At 28.1% G+C, this 14,792-nt stretch overlaps 1 protein-coding gene across 2 annotated transcripts in view; it reads left to right on the plus strand.

Moving 5' to 3' along the window:
- LOC107443647 (plexin-B) overlaps nt 1-14,792 on the plus strand; it is a 600,640-nt gene that overhangs the window by 189,228 nt on the left and 396,620 nt on the right. For both annotated transcript variants that reach the window (XM_087157228.1, XM_087157229.1), the window contains one exon: nt 5,695-5,741. The gene's annotated coding sequence lies outside the window, so the exon portion shown is untranslated. The remainder of the gene's footprint in view (nt 1-5,694; nt 5,742-14,792) is intronic.

The following is a 14,792-nucleotide window of genomic DNA, read 5'->3' on the forward strand; positions in this document are numbered from 1 at the left end:
TTAAATTTGAATTCGTAGCTTCAATGAACAATTATCCTTACTAATAATCTAGCAACTCTTTTACTTTTATTGGGTTTATCAAAGATTCATATTAAATCACTTAATTGAAAATAAGATGATTAAAATAAATTTTCTATGCCTTCTACTCAAACCGTTTTAAGTTATTAAATTTTAGTATTTATTTGTTTTAAGGTTAGAAAAATTGAAAATGTGTTATTTTCTAAGCTGAAATATACCTTTTTCGCATTGGAATGTACCGATATTTAAAATGGTTCGAAAATGAAATATAGTTACGTTTATTAATCTTATTTATTGCATCAATCTTATTTATTGCATTAATCATCATTAGAATAATGAGTATATCATTCCATTTTTTTATATATATTCTATAAAGAAAAATAATATTTATTCCCTTATTTATTGATTTAATGCAATATGAATAATACACGGAATAACGGAAATTAATGGGCTGTATTAACGAACTATTTATGGATTTATGTTCTTATTTTCAATTACAATTACAAAATTAAATTTTAAATTTGATTGAATACATACGGCTTCTGAAAATTGTTGTTACTTGTTTATTTACATTGTTCATTGCTTTATTTTTAAGTAAGAAAAATAGAAACATTTTATAAGAAATATTATTTCTATTTTTCACGCTTTTAACTTTAGACATGAATAAAAAATGTAACAATGTGTTTGAAAACGATTGTGAAAGTGCACTAACTTTAATCCATTCAGTTTTTCCAAAAGATATGTGTAACGTATTTTTGAAAAGCAGACGATTCTTTAAAATGTATAAAAACGAAAAACTGCGCCAATTTCTTTTCGATTGGAGTCCGAAGTAAACATTCCTTTCTATTTTTCTATCTTCTCTTCTTTTCTTCTCAAAGGCAGAAAGATCAATCTTGAATACAAAACTCTGTTTTTTCAACGCATCCAATTTAAGATTCATTCGAATCGAGCCAGTCTGTGGAATATCTCTCACAAAGAACATCCATCAATTTCTATTGGCATTCAAGGTTCCCTGCATGTATGAACGAATGTTCTTGCCCATCGCGGATCATTTAGAATTTTTACCCAGCATTCGTTAATGAGAAAACCTCTTTGGTGAATGTAATACACATATTTATTTACTTTTTTTTCCTCCGCGAACTTTTTCGGTGGCAACAAAATGAGTTTGATTTGTATCAGAGAAATTGGAAAAAGAAATATTGTTTGGTTCTGCGCTTGTTTTGTTGTCTAAAAGATAAACTCGGCGGAATGCTTCAGTTCTCAACGAACAGAAAAACTAAAAGCGAAAGTGTTCTTTAAATCGAAGAGTTGTGTTTTTTTTTCATACTCGCGTACTTATGAAACTTTTTTTTCGTTCTCAATAGATATATTTAATAAGTTTTCATTGATGTAATTTCGATAAAGTAACTAAAGATTATTCTTCGAGCAAAGAGAAAAGGTTGTAAACAGATTGATCGAAAAATGTAATTACACGAACTTTTGTTTAGTAGAATAATAAAATATGCTTGTTGAAATACTGTTTTTACAACTACCACTCAAGGTTCAATAACATTATTGTAATTGTCTATTGTGCTTTTAACCTGTTAAACGAAGTAGAATTTCAAATTTTTAAAAATTCTTTTGCATTTTATTGTTTAATAAATTCTAAAAATTAATGCAATTGCCTTAAAAATAATCTATGCCTTAAACAATAATCTTTGTTTACATGATTTATATTTCTTATAATTAAATTTTATTTTTGAAAAATAAAGTTCAACGAACTATAACTATCTATTAGAAAGGTTTAATGACAGTAACGTAATTGCATATAGTTCCTTTAACTAGATAAAAATAAAATATCCAATTTTCACAAAAAATTCTTCTTCAATAAATGCATCGAATGACTAAAGTTATCTTGAATTTCATGTGCGAACAATAAATTTTGATTTTATATTCAAGATTTATTAAAAAGCAGTTTTACACTCTTTATAATTGTATTTTACGCATTCTTAAATTATATTTATGTCTTATACAACTTATAATACTTAAATTATTATAAGTTGTAATGTTTACATTAATTTCTTTTATATTAGGTACTAAATGTACAGCTAAAAATATTTAAAGTAGTCAATGAAAAGTGCAAATATTCTTCGTTAGCATAAATCGATGCATAGCAATTCTTCTTCTATAAATGATATGCAATTTATACAAAATATTTTATTATTATACTGTTACAAAATGAACATATTTTTACTTCATTCTCTTTCATTTCATAATGAGGAAAATATGAGAGAAGTTTAATTGAATAGAGGCGTAATTCTAGCTAATTTTATAACTTTTGATTGCATTACTTTAAGTTAGTTTTATATAACTTGTCAAAATTATTTGTAATTTTTAAAAAAAGATTTAATTAATAATAATTTAATTTTTATAATAATTATAAAAAAATTAAAGCTATTCATATTTGTTTAGTTCAACGAAGAATTTATCTTTGTTGTTAAAAATATCTTTTAGTAGTTCCTGCAATTTTATAGTTTTAGTTGTAAGTTTTTCGTGGATAGAAAATTAATTTCATTAAGTTTTTTTTGTTATTTATAGCTTGTGTTAAAAAAATATAGAAAATTGATAAGAAATAATTATAATATGAAGAAGATAATAATTATAATTATAATACGAAGAAAATAATAATTATAATTATAATACGAAGAAAATAATAATTATAATAATAAGAAATAATTAATTATAAAAATGGACAATGACGACAAGAGGTTTGTAAAAAGTTGATGAACTAACAAATCAGAAGATATAGTTGTTGCTAGTTTTGCAAATTTAAAAACTATTATAGTAAATTCATTTAAAAGCAGAAATAATTATTTAACGGTAGGCGAAAATATTTCAACCAAACAAAAAAATATAGTCTACCCCTCTCTCCTCAAAAAAAAAAAAATGTGGTTATCAAATGTTCTAATTTATTCACAAATGGATACATTGATTCGCTTAATCACCCGCAGTTTGATTTGTTCATTCATTGTTTCATTCACTTTTATTGTTTGGCCCTTTTTATTCTTATTGTATTTTCTTCCTTTATTCCCTCGCTACATCAAAAATCTATTTTATGGTGTAATTATTATATATCGAGAGAAATGAAATCTCGTTTCATATTAACGGTTGTCATATTAGGGCAACGCGTTAATCACAAAAATATCGACTTATGACCATTGTTGAAGTCCATATATCCTTCTTTTCCTGAATCGAAATAGTTTTATAAAACAGTCTTTTGAAATACAGAAGATTGAAAGTACTTTTAAAGAGAATTGATTTATATTATTGAAAGCAAATATATGGCAAAATTGTCGAACTTGAAAAAATTCTTAAGAAAATTGTAAATTTTGAGAATTTAAATCACACAAAAAGAAAATGTTTTGCGTAATATAACTTCCCAGTATATCTAATTACCTTATTTAAATTTTCATGTATATTCAAATAATTGTTTGCAAACAAATATTACTTGACTTTCAATTTCACCAGAAAACTCTCTGCATAATAAGCAGAAGCTCTTCTAAAATTAAAGAAAAGAAAAAGTGCTCGCAATGCTACTTCTTTCGACTTTTATATTGTTTCAATTTTCGCAAATTAAAAACATAAAAAACAACTGGAAAATAATTCCTCACATTTGATGAAAACATTATTCAATTTTGGCGGATCTAATTAAACTTTTATAAACGAATTATCTATCATTGTTCGTGGCGGAGAAAATTAATGAAAACGGTTACTGGCCCTTAATTACAGGCAAAACAAAAGATGAACGAAAGGGATAAAAAAAAAACGAATCTTTCGCTTGCAAACTCATCAATCACGTTTGTTTTTGGAGTTGTCATTCTTTTTTCTTGATTCGTTGCTCGAACGAAATTTAGTTTCGGAAGAACGAAATTAAAAATTAGTTTTATGCATTATTTTCAAGTCCCTGAAACTACTTACAATGGAATACATTTATGGAACGAATTAAAGGAACTCATGCAGTTGTAGAGGAAGGTAGGAACGCTTTTCCGATCTGCAGATGTCATTTGGAAAATTGCTAATTTCGATTCTTTTTCGTTAAATCAGCGCCATTTGTTGCAAAGTTCATGCTGGTTGCTACGCGTCACGATGATTCGATGCTTTTGATTGATTACGCTTATCCTAGACGTTATCATTTGTTGAAATTGCTTTGATTTGTTGTTGAGCATTCCTGTTCGTTTTATATTTTTATTTCTAAGCACCATTATTTCTTTTTTTTTTAAAAAAAAGTACCGAAGGAATTAAGAGATTAAAATGTTAGCTGATGTATTTGTTATTGAATTATAAATTACGCTTTAATTAAACAAGATAACATTTTAATCTGATAATTACACGGAATACCTAATAGTTTATGTGGCTGCATGCTACTTGAATATCTGTTTATGTAAATATTCTGTAAATGTCCAGGTTTCCTGATATAACTATTCCATTTAGATAAATACCTTAGCAATTTTCATGAGAAAAAACACAATTTCATTCCCTCAACACCAAGTCATTTATTTTTATAAATGGATTTCATAAAAAATGGCTTGTTTTAATCTTTTCCGGCAAATCAGCATTAATTGTTGTAGGTTCATGAAACCTGGTTACTAAGCGTACTCTATTATACTCTATTTTTTCTATTATATTTTCTCATTCTATTTTTTTATATCATTCTATTTTTATTTTATTCTATTTTTACTCTATTCTATTTTATTCACTGTCATGTAATGCGCTGTAAAGTTTTCAAAAGCAAACTATCGCAAATAGTTGATAAAACTCAATATATATATATGAAACTAATATTTTCTATACAATTACTAAAAATCAATCGATTCTTGTCAACATCTACGCTGAGACAAAGATGCTTTGGCTTAATACTACTACTTTAATTGTGTCTTAAAATTCACGCAAGAATTTGAATTCACAAATAAAATACTGCTGACCTCAAAGAAAAAAAAAGGAGAGTTGAGAATTTCGGGTTGTTAATGAAGAGGCGTTACACATAAGAATAACATGTTTTTATAGCTGGAAATTACTTAAAACCTATATTGAGTCCTAGCGGGTCGTGTTTTTGTCGATTTAAGAGGTAACTAATTGCAGGTCATGCATTTTAACGCCGTTGCACTTTTCTCTTGTTTTGTATATTAAATTTGTTATTTATGTCGAGTAGCCCATAACAATCTAGGAATTGAAGAAAAAACTGATCATTGTAACAACGAAATTCTGTTACTTCCAAGCACAATAGTCATTGAAAATTTCAACAAAAGTATACAAATGGGCCAGATAAACCACGGTTACCTTTTATGCTATTCTATACATAAACTTTTACTTTACATGTATTTCATGAATCAGTAAAAAAATCACTACCTTTTTTATTATTTTTAATAACTTTCGACTTTACTATTAAATTTACTTCTACAAAAAATTTTGGTCCAACTTGTACTGTTGCTTCTTCGACAATTTCACACAAAACAGCTGGAAAAACAATCAAGCAAATTAAAAACCTTAAAATTATTAAAAACCTTATTTGCAATTGTTTTTAAGAAAAGCTTAAAAATCCAATATAAGGTATTATAAAATAATTTTTTTATTTCTTAATAAAAATGAAAAAGCTTTTTTATCAGTTTTCTGTTTTAATATTGTGTTTTTATTTTGCAGGAATGCATTAATGTAAAAGATACAGCTTCAGAAATATTACGTCAACGGTGAGTACCCTTTTTTCATGAAAATATTTTTATAAAATACTGTTAGCAATGATAATTAAAAGAAAATTATTGTTAATTATGGAACTTTAAAGGAAGACCATTCCATAATATATTTTGCTTTAATAGATAATTTTCACCATTAGTGTTATTAAAAAGTAATTATATGTAAATAATGAAAATTATTCAGATGAGGATCCCTAATTATTTTCATAGAAAATAATTAATGCTAAGAGCTTTTTAATCTAAGTGATATATTACTCAATATTAGGTTTTTCTTTTAATATGCTTAAAATATTTTATTAAAAATTGTAACTTTAATTAAAAATTTCCCTTTTAAATCGGAGCCCATAAACTTGTTTACGTCTCATTAAATTTTAATAAATAAATAAATGTAAGTATTATATAAAGAAACTTTTTATTCTTTATCAATTTCATCATTTACGATAAATAAGCAAATAACGAATTTAATTTTACTTTGAAAAATCTTTGCATTCTAGAATCTAAATTTTTTATATCGCAAATGCTTTTATATCTATTTGATTTTCTCCTTAAATGAAAAATTTATATGCTACGTAATTGTTAGAAATACTTGAAATGTATATTTTATTAATAACGCAGTTTTAACTTTTAATAGCACATCTCTTTTTATTTATTTAATTTTCCGTTATTGAATTTAGATACTTGGCGAAAATGTAACAAAAAATAATCAAAATATAACTATTTATATTATAAATTAGGCTTATATAAAATACTTTACCTAATTTCTATTGGGTTTTTATTAATTTAGGAACAACTTAAGCTTTAAATAATATTTCTACACTTTTATAAATATTAAATTTTTATACAATTTTTAAATTTTTTTCTTTGCTTTACATTATCAGCATCCTATTTTTTTCTATATATAGACTTCTTTCTTACGATTTCGAACTAAGTCCTAATTTCCGTTTCAACATTAGCCACAAAAAAGTGTAATATCAAGCATATGAGCTGTCATAAGCATAAAAGCGCATGATTGCAAATTTCTGTAAGAAGATTCTTCTCTCGCGTGGACAACAAAAAGTTGAAACTAATTGAGTTTTAAGTCGGTAAGAATTGGTGGTTTAAAAGAGAATAATTCAGATCAACAAAGTGTTCTATATATTATGTTTTAGCGATACTTACGCAGGTTCCATAATTTTCAAACAGATTCAAATAAAAAATTTATAATTGCGTTTTTAACAAAATTATGAATCTTTGATAATAATTGTTTTTTAAAAGCATAATTATTCGTTTGTTTCTGCAAGTTTTTCTATTGTATGACATTTATATAAACTTAAATTTTTATAACAATAACTGGGTTAGGGAACAGGGGATGGAACCCATTCGTTGTGTTTTTCAATGCTCTTCTCTGACTAATAAGTGATGGAGTTACGTAATTGCTGTTTCTATTTTCTATCGGTTAAAGGAAGCTATTGTTAGGATTTTAAATTTTCGCAAACATTTTGAAAATTACCTATCAATGTAAATTTAAAAGGGAAACCAACGTTATTGTTTCGCTTAATTATGTGATTAAAGATAAAACAGTATTAATTTCTACAATATTTTGTATTTTCCTACAAGATGTGTTGCATCAGAACTTATTGAAAAAATATTATTGCTGATTTGTTATAAATTATTGTATTTGGTATAGATGTTTGACCTAATTATTATTTTTCCTTGTTGAAAAAAAATCAAACTATCATGAAAATTCTAACAAATATTTACGTGTTTTATTATGTGATGTTATTGCGATACAGTGATAATGCACTTAGTCCGGTCAATTTGATTATAAATTTTACTAATTGTCAATTGCTTTAAACAAAAATGTGTTATTAAGTTGGCTGATGAAAGGATCAAGATCTTGGAACAGTGATACAATGTTCACAAAAAAAATTTCGTAATTGCCATCAAAAGGTCTAAGTATTTGGGCATAGAGTCTTTCATTGGTCAGGTTCTTAGGCAAGTGATTTTTCCATGGAAAAGGTTGTGTGCTTTTATGATAATATATAGATTTCAGATAGCGTGTCCCTGTTTTGATATTTTTATACTAAGATAGTCAGACATCCTATATCTATCGTCTACTGTCCGAGAAATTCGAAAATTTGATGACCTGAGTAGGCATCATGTTCAATAGCCACACAACATCTCATATCGTTAAAAAAAAGGCACTATTAATGGTTGTAGTAAATTATATGTGTTCTTGGATACCAGTGTTTGCTTATATAAAGTTCAGTTGAACCTGAACTCAATTAAATTCCACGTGACAACAGTGCGTGGCCACGCATCCCTAATCCTCTGAAAAATGAAGATATTTGTCTGAGAGATTAGCCATTTTATTCTCCAGACCTGAATATGAATAAAAAAACGTTTAGGACTACCAACTAGCTGCTGCTTTGAAACCTTCTTCTTGATCGCTAAATATGCTAGAACAAGTGTTACTGCACACTTGGTCTTTGTTTCCCATTTTTCCATCTACTATTTAATGGGCAGAATGAAAAATTTATGTTTACCGTTCATTTAGTTAGAGGATAAACACTTTCCTAGAGCCAATTTTAACAACTTTTAAATCATCATTTTTCATACAAAACGGCGACTCTCTGCGAAGGAACGTTTCAGCCTAGTTGGTGTTTTTATTTTTAAATTATGATTGTGTTCGAATTTATGTAAATTTCTATGAGGCAATCAAGAAGGAGGTGTAAAGTGCACATTCTTTCTTGTTTCGATGTTTATTCGTTTTCAAATTAGACTGAGATAAAAGTTATACCTTAACTTTTAAGGGGCAGTGCATTCAATAATTTCCATTAATAAAGGATATCTAAGTACAAATGTAAAAATTAACATAAATTTATTAATATGCTTATTGCTTTTATTTTCTTAGAATATGTTAAAAGAAATTTCATCGTTTGAAAATTGTTTGATTTCAGTTGTAATATTAATTTTAAAATTTGAATACTCGATACAAATTAAATACAACAGACGAATTTGTGATAAATTAATATTTTTTATTAAAACTGGAAACAATTAATTTAAATTAAATATTTTCGCATAAAGTTCGTCAAAATATTTCAACTCGTGTAAATCCATTTTTCCATTGATTATATCGATTCTGCACCGCATAAAACAGAATGTACTTAGTACAGCTTAGTTGGTTTTTCTTTAACAATAAGGCAATGATAATTCCTGAAAAAAAATTACGCGCAATTATTCTAAGAAGAATAAAATTTGTTAAAAAATGTGAATTCGTATAAACCAAGTGGTTAGTTTTCCATTAAAAATATCGAATTGAACAAGCTGATATAGCACAGTAATCAAAAAAGTTTTTAAGTAACTGCGTTCCTTACTTACTAGAATCGTTTGCAAGACTCGAAGAATTTTATTCGAATCGTAAATAAACGACTTTTCTTAGAATTTTAACAAAAGAGAAGAAGCATTTTTTTTTTCCTTTTCGCAGGACTTGATGCCATTTAATACATCTTAATTCAACATCTCTAAGTTGAAGAGGGGGAGGGAGAAAAAGTAACTAGCATGACGGGAAAAAGGGGGTAGATTAAAATCAATTTTACGATTTCCATTCCGCATTTTCTTCTATTTAATACTCTTAAACATCTTTCGTTGAAGAATTCTTTTAATTTTATCCCCTCGCCCCTTTACATTCACTAGTCTTCTCTTCTCCAAACGATGCAAAACGGTAGTAGCACCAGTCTCTGTGCAACAAAAATGGTGGAAAAGTCTTAAAACGATTTGGAGGTATTTAGGATCTCATGGCATTAGCATTTAAATTGGATTGGACGCAGACGAATTTTTAACACTCGCTGGGAAAAATGTTTCTTCGTTACAGCCGTTTGGCAACAACTGAATGTTCCTTCTTAATTTTTCCCCGATCGCTAATTCTTCGATAACTTTTCTTTTTTTTCCTTTTTTCTTTTTTTTTTTACGCAAGACTAGGGACTCAATTCCAAGCTGTTTCGATACTTAAGTTCCTTGTGTCACGGCATTTTATTAAATGTTCGAAATAGAACATTTTTCGAAAGAGAGGAAATGCAGACGATTCCAGTTGGGCGCTGATGAAAAGTTAATCTAATGTATCCCATTTTCTCAACACATCTATTTGTTTCGGTTATATTTAAAATCTAAATATTTTCGAAAATTTTGACGAGCCCACTTCGTTTTTATTTGGTAATTTTGGATTCGCTTTTTTCGGCATTTAAACCATTTAAAAAACAGTGAAAAATAGGATTTTTCCTTCAAAACGTTTTTAAAATAAATGTTGCTTTACATCAGTTAAATAGCAAAGTTGCCTTGCTGCACATTGTTGAAAAAAAAATCTGTTTAAATTGGCATGGGTATTAACTGATATTTCTTTATTTTATTTTTCAAGATATATTGGAGAAATATTTTTAATGAATTTAAAATCAAACGTATAAACAATTAAATTTCTGAGACGTACAATATAACTAATTTCTATCTGTTAGGATTTTTAAAATGCTAAATAAGTTTTTATATTTAGGTTCTCCGATGAAACGAAAACTTTCATATTAATTTTAAATAAACTGTAGAAATAGCTTTTTAATAGTTAGATATCGTTTTACTACCTATTTTAAGTTTTTAAATTTTCGAATGAATAATTTAATTTTAATTTTCTATGACTTTTTCAACACATTGATCGAAAAACGGGAATGTTTAATTTTTATTCGGAGAAAGAAATTCGGGAAAAATTACCACACTGTATTGTAATGACTTTTGTGGTAAAAGGAAAAGCACAAAATTCTGGTTAAAGAAGACCAAAAATAAGGTATTTCAACCATTCATTTGGTAATTTTTCCGTTCATGTGGTAACAGTTTGCCGAAAATTCTGGTTTTCAAAATATCTTATCTCGAAGTTCTTATTATCCCACATTTAGTGAAAATACGAAACTGAAAAGTAAATTTAGCTGAATAAAAAGGTTTGATTCCTCATTTACCAAATTTTATTACATACTATAAAATAATATTTCATTGTAAATTTTAGCCAGAAACACGGTAAATTTAACCATACTCTGGTAGTTTTGATCATTTTTTTTTCTCAGTGTATTATTATTATTTATTTTGCTACAAAATTGTATTTCGTTATAACTTAAAAATCTTGTCACAGAGTTTAGACATGATTACTAATTTTTCTACGTAAAACTTGCAACATTAAAGAAATTGCACTAATTGTTTTGCTTTCTTTATATTTGCTTAGTATAAAAACTTGCTCAACAATAAACAAATTTTTTGCTAAAAAATAAACGAATTAAATTGGAGTTTAAATATAAAATGTAAATTAGTAATTAAAACTCAAAGACCAGACAAAGTGACATTTACTTAAATTCTTCTGTGACAAAAAAGTAAACACACATTCAAGAATATCCATTAAAAAGGAGGTATAATTACAATAAATTTTCAGATAAAGATGAAACATTGCAAATTGTACTCTACTTCAAAATATATTTGATGCAAAATTTAGACTTAAGAAACACGATAAATATGTCCGCTATTAAGAATTCGAGAAATCATAAATTGTTGGAATCTTGGACATAAATTCAGTTTCGACAATATTAAATTATTTCCACCACATCAGCTCATCTTGATGCCATGGAATCTTGATTTACTCGTATGAATGCTATAAAATGATTGATTTGTTTTGTATTCACTGCATTTTTAAATTTTTTTATTTCTGTTTTAAAAAAAACGCTTTGAACAAACTCTCTTATTCTCTACCTCAAGAAAGCTAGAATATTCCAGAAATTACTTCTATAGAAAGGGGAAAAAAAGAACTTTTAACTTCTGTTCACTTAATCGAATCTCCCCCTCCTTTTCGTTTGTATCTTAAGATCTCTCTTGTATAAAACCTGCCTGTCCTTCAATTGCATTAAGACAGAAGCATTAGTATAATGTGGACGCCATTTCGGAAGGAAATAAATAAGGTCTTATCGAGTATCGACTTTCACTAGATTATCCTCAAAGCTGTTGTGTTAGGGATAATAAGGGTTGGTGTTCAGTTTAAGAAATGAGCACAAGCACTTCGTAGTACTTTTATCTGCTACTGCTAGATAAGTGCTGTGTGCTATCTGGTAGTATATTATAATTTCTTGTCGACTGGGGATTGATTACACAACGAGCGGCACGAAGGTTAATCATTTAGTTTGTATTAAAATATGCTGTTGGCTCCTTGCCTTTGGCGATGTCGTTTATTGAATTGCTTATCACATCTCAGATTCAATTATTTTCTTGAGAAATTTCACATGTTTAAAAAAAATGGTTTTAGTGATTTTTAAGAATTTATATTCCTCCTGATAAAGTTTCTAATCTAATTAGGTTTAAAATTAATATAGGTTAAGACCTCAATTTGAATTACTGTTAGAATTTAAGTAATTTCTGGAATAAAATAATAAACTGTCTGAATAGTAAGTTGGTATCATTGAGAACAATTGAATTAATTAACTAAATAATAATGAGATTAATACATTAAATAATTTTAAGGTTTAGAGACTAAGCAATAATAGGATTGGCAAACTAATAAGTTAAAGGATTGATAAAATATGTAAAAAATATATAGCAAAATCTGCAATCCCCTGTCTACCAGGAAAAATGATCTAGATTTTGAAAAATAGAAATGGTATAATCTTTATTTCTCAATTAACTTTGAGGTTCCATCTCAATAGACCCTACATCCAAATTTTGAATTCCGAACTCCTAGATTCAATGTAAATTTTAACTGGACATTTACAATTTAGATGTCTTAGGTTAATCGAATAATTTGGCTCTTTGAAAACAGCCACCGCTATTTTGAAGTGTACCTAAATCTGCAGTGTTTTCTAATCTGCCTGAGACTTTTTAGGCTTATTCCTCTTAGCCTATATACCTTTAAGTTAATTAAAATATATCGTTCGTTTTTCAATTAGCCTGATTTATTTCAGACCGATTGCAATTAGCACTAAATAGTGAAAGCTTATTGTAAATAGCCTTGTTAATGATTTGTTACTATAAGCTTAATTTCTTCTTCTAAAGTGACAATGAACTTATCAAATTCTGTGAAGAAAGTGAGTCTTCCAAAATTTTTTATTTGTTTAAGAGCATATAAACTTATAATCAGCCTGGAAGTATGAAGCAGATTTGAAAATACTTAAGATTTTTTCCAATCAACCTTTCTGCAAAATGTCAGCGAAATTTGAAAAACGCCAGATTTTTCCTATTGGCTAACGACACATATACATTTTGATCATTTTCCTGCTTGAAAACGCGTAAATTCCAAATTTATATGTTGTATATAATCCAAAATTGAATAAAAAAATCTAAAAACAAACGCGAATAAATGCTTTTTGTTTGATAGGAAAAAAATCTATTAAATATCGCTTTTTAAAATTCAATACGATGTCGAATAACTGTAATAAAAAACCTTAACGTTTACTTCCGGGCGAAGAATAAAACGCACCACAGACGAAGACATTTCTATTTCATCGAACTTTAAGAGGAGAAATCAAATCACCATAACACGTGGAACGAATGCCCGAGAATTCGAATTTTTTTTTTCTTTTCAAGAAACAAACAATTCTGCGACAACCACAAAAGAAGAGATATTTCAAGTTTCAACGTGTTTTAGTATTCGTACATCGTCTTCCACCTCTTCAACTATCGAAGCTTAGAATTTTTTCTCATGAATTCTGTTGAAGCCTATGTCTGAATATGGCCATTTTTTTGCTGCTATAAAAAAAGTATCATATTTCTTACAAGTGCAATATATCTTATCCGTATTTCTTGGAATCGAATCGATTTATGATAGCTTAGTTTGGATTTTCGATACGATTTGAACTAGAGTTCATTTAAGAGCGAGCGTAATATAAAGAAAAATCTTGTTAAATTGAAGTTTTGTGTCAGTTTTAGTATGTCTTATGATAATGCGTCATCAAAAGTGGTTTTAACCAATTTTTTTTTCTTGATAACCAGTTCTTATAAAGTGTTAGGGTCCCGCAGTGGACTGATCGTTAAGACGCGGTTACCAGTAGATCACCGAAGTCAAGCATCACTGGCTGCGGTCAGTGTGCGGGTGGATGACCACTTGGATCAGTCTGCGTACGGACTAAGGGTGTGCGGTATGGGTCCTCATTAAACTGTTTTACCGTAAAGTGCTTCGCGTGCAGGTCGTCGGGCTACCGAAGCGGGGGTGCCATCTCCTGTGCATGGGATCTAAATTGTGATGGCATATCTTCGGATCATCCTCAGGGATGTTTCCCAGACCGTCGCCAATAGCCCATTGTGCCTCTCTAGTGCGACGTAAATGAACTACAAAACAATAAAGTGTTAACTGTATGCATATTAACATATAAGACGTTAAAAGTGACTGTCTTCCCGATCCATGGCTTAACTTTTCTATTAATTTTTATATACTTCGTATAATTTCCACAAACTTGTTGATGGAATAACTATATTTTATTTTACAACTGACGCTGAACAACAGACCCATTTTTGGGTTTACAACTATCAAAGTTTAACTCCGTTATAATTTTGAATCCTACTCAAAAGACAAGGGAACTCCTGGATCAAATATTGGGACAAATTGACTGATGAATAACAGTAAATAGAGAGTGCCCCTCTTGTCCTCCTATCAAACTTCGACGTGGTTAATTTTTTTTTATTATTATTTTTAGTTGAATAGTTTCATTTCTTGGAACTATTCGATTGATTTTGTTCAAATTGTGTATTTTGGCATATACAATTACATTCTTTAAAATGATGAAAAAAATTTTATACCCTAAAATGCAAAATATTTTCAGATATTATTAAATGCACTAATATGAATGTCAAACAGTTGTTAAAAATTATTTTTTGCCTAGATTATTTATGGATAAACGGATTTTATGCTCAAAAATGATATGACGAAATGACTATCCTCGAGATATGACGAAATACTGATGCATATTTCAGACCGCCCTCTAGAAATACAAAGCAGGAAAAAAATACATGTTTTTTTCAAAAAAAGTACGTTTTTGTGTTTTGCGAATTTTAAAACATCGC

The sequence above is a fragment of the Parasteatoda tepidariorum genome, chromosome 2 (assembly GCF_982258835.1).
Source record: "Parasteatoda tepidariorum strain Cologne lab strain chromosome 2, Ptep-v5.0, whole genome shotgun sequence".
Classification (NCBI taxonomy): domain Eukaryota; kingdom Metazoa; phylum Arthropoda; class Arachnida; order Araneae; family Theridiidae; genus Parasteatoda; species Parasteatoda tepidariorum.